This window comes from Ranitomeya imitator, chromosome 5, assembly GCF_032444005.1.
Source record: "Ranitomeya imitator isolate aRanImi1 chromosome 5, aRanImi1.pri, whole genome shotgun sequence".
In the NCBI taxonomy this organism is placed as follows: Eukaryota; Metazoa; Chordata; class Amphibia; order Anura; family Dendrobatidae; genus Ranitomeya; species Ranitomeya imitator.
The window spans coordinates 276426015-276438457 of record NC_091286.1 but is presented as its reverse complement, the minus strand read 5'-3'; the positions used below and the strand labels follow the sequence as shown (position 1 = coordinate 276438457).

Below are 12443 nucleotides of genomic sequence, written 5' to 3'. Positions count from 1 at the left end.
CTTACCCACTCTCATATCTATACATACAGTACAGACCAAAAGTTTGTACACACCTTCTCATATAAAGATTTTTCTGTACTTTTATGACTATGAAAATTGTACATTCACACTGAAGTCATCAAAACTATGAATTAGCACATGTGGAATTATATACTTAACAAAAATAAGTGTGAAACAACTGAAAATATGTCTTATATTCTAGGTTCTTCAAAGTAGCCACCTTTTGCTTTGATGACTGCTTTGCACACTCTTGGCATTCTCTTGATGAGCTTCAAGAGGTAGTCACCGGGAATGGTTTTCACTTCACAGGTGTGCCCTGTCAAGTTTAATAAGTGGAATTTCTTGCCTTATAAATGGGGTTGGGACCATCAGTTGTGTTGTGCAGAAGTCTGGTGGATACAATGCTGATAGTCCTACTGAATAGACTGTTAGAATTTGTATTATGGCAAGAAAAAAGCAGCTAAGCAAAGAAAAACGAGTGACCATCATTACTTTAAGAAATGAAGGTCAGTCAGTCCAAAAAATTGGGAAAACTTTGAAAGTGTCCCCAAGTGCAGTGGCAAAAAACCATCAAGTGCTACAAAGAAACTGGCTCACATGAGGACCGCCCCAGGAAAGGAAGACCAAGAGTTGCCTCTGTTTCTGAGGATAAGTTTAACTGAGTCACCAGCCTCAGAAATCGCAGGTTAACAGCAGCTCAGATTAGAAACCAGGTCAATGCCACACAGAGTTCTAGCAGCAGACACATCTCTACAAAAACTGTTAAGAGGAGACTTTGTGCAGCAGGCCTTCATGGTAAAATAGCTGCTAGGAAACCACTGCTAAGGACAGGCAACAAGCAGAAGAGACTAGTTTGAACTGAAGAACACAAGGAATGGACATTAGACCAGTGGAAATCTGTGCTTTGGTCTGATGAGTCCAAATTTGAGATCTTTGGTTCTAACCACTGTGTCTTTGTGCGATGCAGAAAAGGTGAACGGAATGGACTCTACATGCCTGGTTCCCACCGTGAAGCATGGAGGAGGAGGTGTGATGGTGTGGGGGTGCTTTGCTGGTTACACTCTTTGGGATTTATTCAAAATTGAAGGCATACTGAACCAGCATGGCTACCACAGCATCTTGCAGCGGCATGCTATTCCATCCGGTTTGCGTTTAGTTGGACCATCATTTATTTTCAACAGGACAATGACCCCAAACACACCTCCAGGCTGTGTAAGGGCTATTTGACCAAAAAGGAGAGTGATGGGGTGCTACGCCAGATGACCTGGCCTCCACAGTCACAAGACCAGAACCCAATCGAGATGGTTTGGGGTGAGCTGGACTGCAGAGTGAAGGCAAACGGGCCAACAAGTGCTAAGCATCTCTGGGAACTCCTTCAAGATTGTTGGAAGACAATTCCCGGTGACTACCTTTTGAAGCTCATCAAGAGAACGCCAAGAGTGTGCAAAGCAGTCATCAAAGCAAAAGGTGGCTACTTTGAAGAACCTAGAATATAAGACATAATTTCAGTTGTTTAACACTTTTTTGTTAAGTATATAATTCCACATGTGTTGATTCATAGTTTTGATGCCTTCGGTGTGAATGTAAAATTTTCATAGTCATGAAAATACAGAAAAATTCTTAAATGAGAAGGTGTGTCCAAACTTTTGGTCTGTACTGTACATACAGACTATTTAGTATAGTGCCATGCCACAGCTATAGTACTTCACTGATCATTGAAAGAATTAGGAAGAGCAGCTCATTGGCGTGTGACTGTAAGGGTATGTGCACACGTTGCAGATTTGCCTGCGGATTTTTCTGCACACTATCCTCAGCACTTGGCAGAAACCGCAGGTGCATTTTTGATGTGCTTTTGTATGCGTTTTTGAAAGCTAAATAAAGATGTATTATTAAGCAAAAAAAAAAAATTGTTGTGTCATTTCTTGTCCAACCTCCTCTTTTACATTTGTCCAACCCACACTCCATTACACACATAGATAAATAAATAGATAATAGATAGATTTAAATCTAGATATATAGATTTATAGATATATGAATAGATAGATCTATGTATGTATCTATAGATATATGTATGGATAGATATATCTATGGATAGATGTAGATAGATATATGGCTACTTTCACACATCAGTTTTTTTCCGTCAGGCAGGATCCGGCGAATTTTTAAAAACGGATCCATTGCAAATAGTGAAAAACTGATGCAACTGATCCTTTTTTTTTGAGAGAGAGAACGGAAAATGTGCATGATTTGAATGTAAAAATGCATGAAAAAACAGATTCGGAGGCCATATTCATTATTTCACATCTCAGTTTCATACGTTTTTTGCCAGATCAGTCGCTGGGCGTTTTTTCGCCGGACAGAAAAAAGGTTCCTCTGTACGTTTTCTCCGTCCGCCGGAAACAGCTTTTTTGACGGATGCGGCAAAAAACGGATGAAACGTGTGGCCATCAGGCGCTATCCGGTGCTAATACAACTCTATGAGAAAAAACGGATCCGGCGTAACAAAAAACATATCCGTTATTTTCAAAACTCGCCATATTGTGCCTGACGGCAAAAACCTAATTTGTGAAATTAGCCAGATAGATACTGTATATGGATAGATATATCTATGTATCTATAGATATACAGTTAGGGCCAGAAATATTTGGACAGTGACACAATTTTCGCGAGTTGGGCTCTGCATGCCACCACATTGGATTTGAAATGAAACCTCTACAACAGAATTCAAGTGCAGATTGTAACGTTTAATTTGAAGGGTTGAACAAAAATATCTGATAGAAAATGTAGGAATTGTTGTACACATTTCTTTACAAACACTCCACATTTTAGGAGGTCAAAAGTAATTGGACAAATAAACATAACCCAAACAAAATATTTTTATTTTCAATATTTTGTTGCAAATCCTTTGGAGGCAATCACTGCCTTAAGTTTGGAACCCATGGACATCACCAAACGCTGGGTTTCCTCCTTCTTAATGCTTTGCCAGGCCTTTACAGCCGCAGCCTTCAGGTCTTGCTTGTTTGTGGGTCTTTCCGTCTTAAGTCTGGATTTGAGCAAGTGAAATGCATGCTCAATTGGGTTTAGATCTGGAGATTGACTTGGCCATTGCAGAATGTTCCTCTTTTTGGCACTCATGAACTCCTGGGTAGCTTTGGATGTATGCTTGGGGTCATTGTCCATCTGTACTATGAAGCGCCGTCCAATCAACTTTGCAGCATTTGGCTGAATCTGGGCTGAAAGTATATCCCGGTACACTTCAGAATTCATCCGGCTACTCTTGTCTGCTCTTATGTCATCAATAAACACAAGTGACCCAGTGCCATTGAAAGCCATGCATGCCCATGCCATCACGTTGCCTCCACCATGTTTTACAGAGGATGTGGTGTGCCTTAGATCATGTGCCGTTCCCTTTCTTCTCCAAACTTTTTTCTTCCCATCATTCTGGTACAGGTTGATCTTTGTCTCATCTGTCCACAGAATACTTTTCCAGAACTGAGCTGGCTTCTTGAGGTGTTTTTCTGCAAATTTAACTCTGGCCTGTCTATTTTTGGTATTGATGAATGGTTTGCATCTAGATGTGAACCCTTTGTATTTACTGTCATGGAGTCTTCTCTTTACTGTTGACTTAGAGACAGATACACCTACTTCACTGAGAGTGTTCTGGACTTCAGTTGATGCTGTGAACGGGTTCTTCTTCACCAAATTAAGTATGCGGCGATCATCCACCACTGTTGTCATCCGTGGACGCTCAGGCCTTTTTGAGTTCCCAAGCTCACCAGTCAATTCCTTTTTTCTCAGAATGTACCCGACTGTTGATTTTGCTACTCCAAGCATGTCTGCTATCTCTCTGATGGATTTTTTCTTTTTTTTCAGCCTCAGGATGTTCTGCTTCACCTCAATTGAGAGTTCCTTTGACCGCATGTTGTCTGCTCACAGCAACAGCTTCCAAATGCAAAACCACACACCTGGAATCCACCCCTGACCTTTTAACTACTTCATTGATTACAGGTTAACGAGGGAGACGCCTTCAGAGTTAATTGCAGCCCTTAGAGTCCATTGTCCAATTACTTTTGGTCCCTTGAAAAAGAGGACGCTATGCATTACAGAGCTATGATTCCTAAACCCTTTCTCCGATTTGGATGTGGAAACTATCATATTGCAGCTGGGAGTGTGCACTTTCAGCCCATATTATATATATAATTGTATTTCTGAACATGTTTTTGTAAACAGCTAAAATAACAAAACTTGTGTCACTGTCCAAATATTTCTGGCCCTAACTGTATCTATCTATCTATAAATATATCTATAGATAGATATAGCCATAGTTATATCTATAGATATATCCATAGTTATATCTATAGATACTGTATATCTATGGATATATCCATAGATATCCATCTATAGATATATAGGTTTATCTATAGATATATCCATAGATATACAGGTCCTTCTAAAAAAAATTAGCATATAGTGTTAAATTTCATTATTTACCATAATGTAATGATTACAATTAAACTTTCATATATTATAGATTCATTATCCACCAACTGAAATTTGTCAGGTCTTTTATTGTTTTAATACTGATGATTTTGGCATACAACTCCTGATAACCCAAAAAACCTGTCTCAATAAATTAGCATATTTCACCCATCCAATCAAATAAAAGTGTTTTTTAATAACAAACAAAAAAACCAACAAATAATAATGTTCAGTTATGCACTCAATACTTGGTCGGGAATCCTTTGGCAGAAATGACTGCTTCAATGCGGCGTGGCATGGAGGCAATCAGCCTGTGACACTGCTGAGATGTTATGGAGGCCCAGGATGCTTCAATAGCGGCCTTAAGCTCATCCAGAGTGTTGGGTCTTGCGTCTCTCAACTTTCTCTTCACAATATCCCACAGATTCTCTATGGGGTTCAGGTCAGGAGAGTTGGCAGGCCAATTGAGCACAGTAATGCCATGGTCAGTAAACCATTTACCAGTGGTTTTGGCACTGTGAGCAGGTGCCAGGTCGTGCTGAAAAATGAAATCTTCATCTCCATAAAGCATTTCAGCCGATGGAAGCATGAAGTGCTCCAAAATCTCCTGATAGCTAGCTGCATTGACCCTGCCCTTGATGAAACACAGTGGACCAACACCAGCAGCTGACATGGCACCCCACACCATCACTGACTGTGGGTACTTGACACTGGACTTCAGGCATTTTGGCATTTCCTTCTCCCCAGTCTTCCTCCAGACTCTGGCACCTTGATTTCCGAATGACATGCAAAATTTGCTTTCATCAGAAAAAAGTACTTGGGACCACTTAGCAACAGACCAGTGCTGCTTCTCTGTAGCCCAGGTCAGGCGTCTCTGCCGCTGTTTATGGTTCAAAAGTGGCTTTACCTGGGGAATGCGGCACCTGTAGCCCATTTCCTGCACACGCCTGTGCACGGTGGCTCTGGATGTTTCCACACCAGACTCAGTCCACTGCTTCCTCAGGTTCCCCAAGGTCTGGAATCGGTCCTTCTCCACAATCTTCCTCAGGGTCCGGTCTCCTCTTCTCGTTGTACAGCGTTTTCTGCCACATTGTTTCCTTCCAACAGACTTACCATTGAGGTGCCTTGATACAGCACTCTGGGAACAGCTTATTTGTTGAGAAATTTCTTTCTGGGTCTTACCCTCTTGCTTGAGGGTGTCAATGATGGCCTTCTTGACATCTGTCAGGTCGCTAGTCTTACCCATGATGGGGGTTTTGAGTAATGAACCAGGCAGGGAGTTTATAAAAGCCTCAGGTATCTTTTGCATGTGTTTAGAGTTAATTAGTTGATTCAGAAGATTAGGGTAATAGGTCGTTTAGAGAACCTTTTCTTGATATGCTAATTTATTGAGACAGGTTTTTTGGGTTATCAGGAGTTGTATGCCAAAATCATCAGTATTAAAACAATAAAAGACCTGACAAATTTCAGTTGGTGGATAATGAATCTATAATATATGAAAGTTTAATTGTAATCATTACATTATGGTAAATAATGAAAGTTAACACTATATGCTAATTTTTTGAGAAGGACCTGTATACTAGCAAGGACAATGTTGATTAATGAACATGTTTAATTAAATAATGAAAAAAAATGGCGTGGGATCTCGTGCAATTTTCTGTGCTGGAGGGGGAAAGCTGACAGCCGGGGGCCAATATTTGTAGCCTGGGAAGGGGGTATTACCATGGCCCCATCCTAGGCTATGAATATCAGCCTGCAGCTGTCTGCGTAGTTTTTACTGGCTATTAAAATAGGGGGACCCCCCAAAAAAATGACGTGGAGTCCCTCTATATTTTATAGCCAGAAAGGCTACTCAGACAGCTGCAGGCTGATATTCATAGCCTAGAGAGGGACCATCTGTAAGACTCGAGCGTGGAATTTTTCTGAATATTTTCTCACGCTCGAGTTCATCTGAAGTTATGCCAGCAGGGGACGCAGCACCGCAAGTCTAGGTAGCTACGTTCCCCTGCTTTCTGTTCATTTCCCAATTTTTACAGGCAGGGGTGGCTGCATTAGCAGGCTCCTGCTTGTAAAGTTATTTAACCCCTTCAGATGGATTTACAGCGTGGGACAAGACTGAACGACGGAAGGTATGAGATATTGTTGATTTTTTATTTTAACTTTGTTTCAGGTGACAAGGGTCTTCAATTGAATTGAGAGTATAATAAACTATTACAACACCCTGTGTCTTTATTTCAATATACTTTTTTCATAATATGTGTGTTTTATTAACCATTTACTACTATTGGATTAATGGAGTGTCTTATTGACGCCTCTCCATTATTAACCTGGCTTAATGTCACCTTACAATAGCAAGGTGGCATTAACCCTTTTTTTACCCCATATCCTACCTCTACAGGGGAGTGGGAAGAGAGTGGCCAAGTGCCAGAATAGGCGCATCTTACAGATGTGCCTTTTCTGGGGTGGCTGGGGGCAGATGTTTTTAGCCAGGGGGGGCCAATAACCTTGGTCCCTCTCTAGGCTATTAATATCTGCCCTCAGTCACTGGCTTTACCATTCTGGCGGAGAAAATTGCGCAGGAGCCCACGCCATTTTTTTCCACAATTTAACCCTTTATTTTAACAGCTAGAGTCCCCAAATTTTGCACATGCACACTAATAACATTAGTAGAGAGGAATATGCAAAAAAAAGGTATATGAAAAGGTTTACTGTATGTAAATCATGTCTCATATCATGTCGAGTTTGGGAAGGAGATAGCAAAAGCCGGCAATTAAATTACCGGCTTTTCTGCTATCTAGCGCTGTATGAATTATATATATATATATATATATATATATATATATATATATACTGTATATATATATAAATATATATACTGTATATATGTTTTAACGAATATTTGAGCCCATGGATCCATTGTATGTCCGTTTTGCAAGCCGGCGAGAAAATCTTGCTGTACGGATGCCATACGGATTACATACAGAGGATGACATGCGCAAAATACTCTGCCACACCCTGCCTATGGATGACATACGGATCACTATTTTGGGAACATTTCTGCGTATTACGGCCGTAAAAGATGGACCGTATTTTCATACGCCTAGTGTGACGCTGGCCTCACTGTAGCAGGCATAGCCCGATGAGACTTGTAGTCTCATCGTACGATGCCTGCACAAAACACACACACACCAAAGACCCCCGAACACACCAGGACAGGGCCGCACACACCCGGACAGCCCCGCACACCCGCCCACACCCGGACAGCCCTGCTCACACCCGGACAGCCCCGCACACACCCGCACACACCTGGACAGCCCCGCACACACTCACACACACCCAAACAGCCCCGCACAGCCCCAGACAGCCCACAGACCCCCCGGACAGCCCCACAGATGCCCATGCAGAACCTTAAACAGCCCACAGACCCCGCCCGCACACATATACACACACACCGTCACCACCCACTCTTCGCCCACACACTTCCCTCCTCCTGAGCTGCAGCGTTTCTCTGACCCACATCCGCAGCAAAGCTGCAGATCTTTTTTACATCTGCGGTTTTGCTGTGGATGTGCCCGACTCAATGCAAGTCAATGGGTGCAGAAATGCTGCAGATCCACACAAAGAATTGACCTGCTGTGGAAAAAACAGCGCTGCGTTTCTGCCCGTTTTTTTGCGCAGCATGTGCACAGCAGATGGGGTTTTCCATAGGTTTACATGGTACTGTAAACTGTTATGTTTGCTAATGACAGGTGTTATGAAGGCAATCCAGAAACACAGTGTGCTTAGCGATCAGAGCGCACACAGTGATCTGACAAATACCCAAAAATACAAGAACGAGCTCTGAGACGTGGAAACTCTGTAGACTGCACACCTGATCCTATCCTAAACACAACTAAAAGCGGCTGTGGATTGCGCCTAACAACTACCTAGGCAACTCGGCACAGCCTAAGAAACTAGCTAGCCTGAAGATAGAAAAATAGGCCTGACTTGCCCCAGAGAAATTCCCCAAAGGAAAAGGCAGCCCCCCACATATAATGACTGTGAGTAAGATGAAAAGACAAAACGTAGGGATGAAATAGATTCAGCAAAGTGGGGCCCGATATTCTAGGACAGAGCGAGGACAGTAAAGCGAACTTTGCAGTCTACAAAAAACCCTAAAGCAAAACCACGCAAAGGGGGCAAAAAAAACCCACCGTGCCGAACTAACGGCACGGCGGTACACCCTTTGCGTCTCAGAGCTTCCAGCAAAACAAAAGACAAGCTGGACAGAAAAAAAGCAACAAAAAAGCAAAAAGCACTTAGCTATACAGAGCAGCAGGTCACAGGAACAATCAGGAGAAGCTCAGATCCAACACTGAAACATTGACAAGGAGCAAGGATAGCAGCATCAGGCGGAGTTAAGTAATGAAGCAGTTAACGAGCTCACCAGAACACCTGAGGGAGGAAGCTCAGAAGCTGCAGTACCACTTGTGACCACAGGAGTGAATTCAGCCACAGAATTCACAACAGTACCCCCCCCCTTGAGGAGGGGTCACCGAACCCTCACCAGAGCCCCCAGGCCGACCAGGATGAGCCGCATGAAAGGCACGAACAAGATCGGAAGCATGAACATCAGAGGCAAAAACCCAGGAATTATCTTCCTGAGCATAACCCTTCCATTTAACCAGATACTGGAGTTTCCGTCTAGAAACACGAGAATCCAAAATCTTCTCCACAATATACTCCAATTCCCCCTCCACCAAAACCGGGGCAGGAGGCTCAACAGATGGAACCATAGGTGCCACGTATCTCCGCAACAACGACCTATGGAATACATTATGTATGGAAAAGGAGTCTGGGAGGGTCAAACGAAAAGACACAGGATTGAGAACCTCAGAAATCCTATACGGACCAATAAAACGAGGTTTAAATTTAGGAGAGGAAACCTTCATAGGAATATGACGAGAAGATAACCAAACCAGATCCCCAACACGAAGTCGGGGACCCACACGGCATCTGCGATTAGCGAAAAGTTGAGCTTTCTCCTGGGACAAGATCAAATTGTCCACTACCTGAGTCCAGATCTGCTGCAACCTATCCACCACAGAATCCACACCAGGACAGTCCAAAGACTCAACCTGTCCTGAAGAGAAACGAGGATGGAACCCAGAATTGCAAAAAAATGGAGAAACCAAGGTAGCCGAGCTGGCCCGATTATTAAGGGCGAACTCAGCCAACGGCAAAAAGGACACCCAATCATCCTGGTCTGCAGAAACAAAACATCTCAGATATGTTTCCAAGGTCTGATTGGTTCGTTCGGTCTGGCCATTAGTCTGAGGATGGAAAGCCGAGGAAAAGGATAGGTCAATGCCCATCCTACCACAAAAGGCTCGCCAAAACCTTGAAACAAACTGGGAACCTCTGTCAGAAACAATATTCTCAGGAATGCCATGCAACCGAACCACATGCGGAAAGAACAAAGGTACCAAATCAGAGGAGGAAGGCAATTTAGCCAAGGGCACCAGATGGACCATTTTAGAAAAGCGATCACAGACCACCCAAATGACTGACATCTTTTGAGAAACGGGAAGGTCAGAAATGAAATCCATCGAAATATGTGTCCAAGGCCTCTTTGGGACCGGCAAGGGCAAAAGCAACCCACTGGCACGAGAACAGCAGGGCTTAGCCCTAGCACAAATCCCACAGGACTGCACAAAAGTACGTACATCCCGTGACAGAGATGGCCACCAGAAGGATCTAGCCACTAACTCTCTGGTACCAAAGATTCCAGGATGACCAGCCAACACCGAACAATGAAGTTCAGAGATAAGTTTATTAGTCCACCTATCAGGGACGAACAGTTTCTCTGCTGGACAACGATCAGGTTTATTCGCCTGAAATTTTTGCAGCACCCGCCGCAAATCAGGGGAGATGGCAGACACAATGACTCCTTCCTTGAGGATACCCGCTGGCTCAGATAAACCCGGAGAGTCGGGCACAAAACTCCTAGACAGAGCATCCGCCTTCACATTTTTAGAGCCCGGAAGGTACGAAATCACAAAGTCGAAGCGGGCAAAAAATAACGACCAACGGGCCTGTCTAGGATTCAAGCGCTTGGCAGACTCGAGATAAGTCAAGTTCTTATGATCAGTCAATACCACCACGCGATGCTTAGCTCCTTCAAGCCAATGACGCCACTCCTCGAATGCCCACTTCATGGCCAGCAACTCTCGATTGCCCACATCATAATTACGCTCAGCGGGCGAAAACTTCCTGGAAAAGAAAGCACATGGTTTCATCACTGCGCAATCAGAACCTCTCTGTGACAAAACCGCCCCTGCTCCAATCTCAGAAGCATCAACCTCGACCTGGAACGGAAGAGAAACATCTGGCTGACACAACACAGGGGCAGAACAAAAACGACGCTTCAACTCCTGAAAAGCTTCCACAGCAGCAGAAGACCAATTAACCAAATCAGCAACCTTCTTGGTCAAATCGGTCAATGGTTTGGCAATGCTAGAAAAATTACAGATGAAGCGACGATAAAAATTAGCAAAGCCCAGGAACTTTTGCAGACTTTTCAGAGATGTCGGCTGAATCCAATCCTGGATGGCTTGGACCTTAACTGGATCCATCTCGATAGTAGAAGGGGTAAAGATGAACCCCAAAAATGAAACTTTCTGCACACCGAAGAGACACTTTGATCCCTTCACAAACAAAGAGTTAGCACGCAGGACCTGAAAAACCATTCTGACCTGCTTCACATGAGACTCCCAATCATCTGAGAAGATCAAAATGTCATCCAAGTAAACAATCAGGAATTTATCCAGATACTCACGGAAGATGTCATGCATAAAAGACTGAAACACAGATGGAGCATTGGCAAGTCCGAACGGCATCACTAGATACTCAAAATGACCCTCGGGCGTATTGAATGCAGTTTTCCATTCATCTCCTTGCCTGATTCTCACCAGATTATACGCACCACGAAGATCTATCTTAGTGAACCAACTAGCCCCCTTAATCCGAGCAAACAAGTCAGATAACAATGGCAAGGGATACTGAAATTTAACAGTGATCTTATTAAGAAGGCGGTAATCAATACACGGTCTCAGCGAACCATCCTTCTTGGCTACAAAGAAGAACCCTGCTCCCAGTGGTGATGACGATGGGCGAATATGTCCCTTCTCCAGGGATTCCTTCACATAACTGCGCATAGCGGCGTGTTCGGGCACGGATAAATTAAATAATCGACCTTTAGGGAATTTACTACCAGGAATCAAATTGATAGCACAATCACAATCCCTATGCGGAGGTAGAGCATCGGACTTGGGCTCTTCAAATACATCCTGATAATCAGACAAGAACTCTGGGACTTCAGAAGGGGTGGATGACGAAATCGACAAAAATGGAACATCACCATGTACCCCCTGACAACCCCAGGTGGATACCGACATGGAATTCCAATCCAATACTGGATTATGGGTTTGTAGCCATGGCAACCCCAACACGACCACATCATGCAGATTATGCAACACCAGAAAGCGAATAACTTCCTGATGTGCAGGAGCCATGCACATGGTCAGCTGGGCCCAGTATTGAGGTTTATTCTTGGCCAAAGGTGTAGCATCAATTCCTCTCAATGGAATAGGACACCGCAAAGGCTCCAAGAAAAACCCACAACGTTTAGCATAATCCAAATCCATCAGATTCAGGGCAGCGCCCGAATCCACAAACGCCATGACAGAAAACGACGACAAAGAGCATATCAAGGTAATGGACAGAAGGAATTTGGACTGTACAGTACCAATGACGGCAGACCTAGCGGACCGCTTAGTGCGCTTAGGACAATCAGAAATAGCATGAGTGGAATCACCACAGTAGAAACACAGACCATTCAGACGTCTGTATTCCTGCCGTTCAACTCTGGTCATAGTCCTATCGCACTGCATAGGCTCAGGTTTAACCTCAGGCAGTACCGCCAA

The 12443-nt window shown here is 43.6% G+C and overlaps 1 protein-coding gene across 1 annotated transcript in view; it reads left to right on the top strand.

Annotated features, from left to right (window-relative positions):
• Positions 1-12443, top strand: part of LOC138637732 (amine sulfotransferase-like) — a 136767-nt gene that overhangs the window by 43357 nt on the left and 80967 nt on the right. The gene's annotated exons all lie outside the window — the stretch shown is intronic.